Here is a 502-nt window from a genome sequence, read left to right as displayed (position 1 = left end):
AGCCAAACGTTATCCATCGCATGACTTCAGCTCTGAACAACAACCGTGGCCTGACCTGATTGTGGCTGAAACTTCACACCTGAGAAAAGCAGGAATGATCCAGAAGGAAGAGGCGACCATTGCATAACAGAAGCACCATCAGAACGTCTGCATCACCAGCTGATCACAACAACTCATCACCGCCTGCATTGACTGGTGTGAACGTGGATGCGTTTCTTCCAGGAGGAGAAATTCCCTCCATCGATACAAGCAAAACAAATCTTGTTGTTGCGTAACGACCCACAGGTCACAACTTTTCCAGTTTCCACAGCTGACACTAACACACGTAGGTTACAGATATGGTTTTTGTCCCCTGGGAACATCTCAGGAATTCCTTGTTCATCTCTCTGTAGTAAATAAACATTGTGAAGAAAATAACAAGGACAACAAATCACATTCATTTGGAATTCGGTGATGATTGAAGATCAAATTGAATCAATTGAAAACAGCAACAATGCAACAA

Source organism: Callionymus lyra, chromosome 2 (assembly GCF_982586985.1).
Source record: "Callionymus lyra chromosome 2, fCalLyr1.hap1.1, whole genome shotgun sequence".
In the NCBI taxonomy this organism is placed as follows: Eukaryota; Metazoa; Chordata; class Actinopteri; order Syngnathiformes; family Callionymidae; genus Callionymus; species Callionymus lyra.
The sequence above is the reverse complement of the archived record's forward strand: the minus strand, read 5'-3'. Positions refer to the sequence as shown.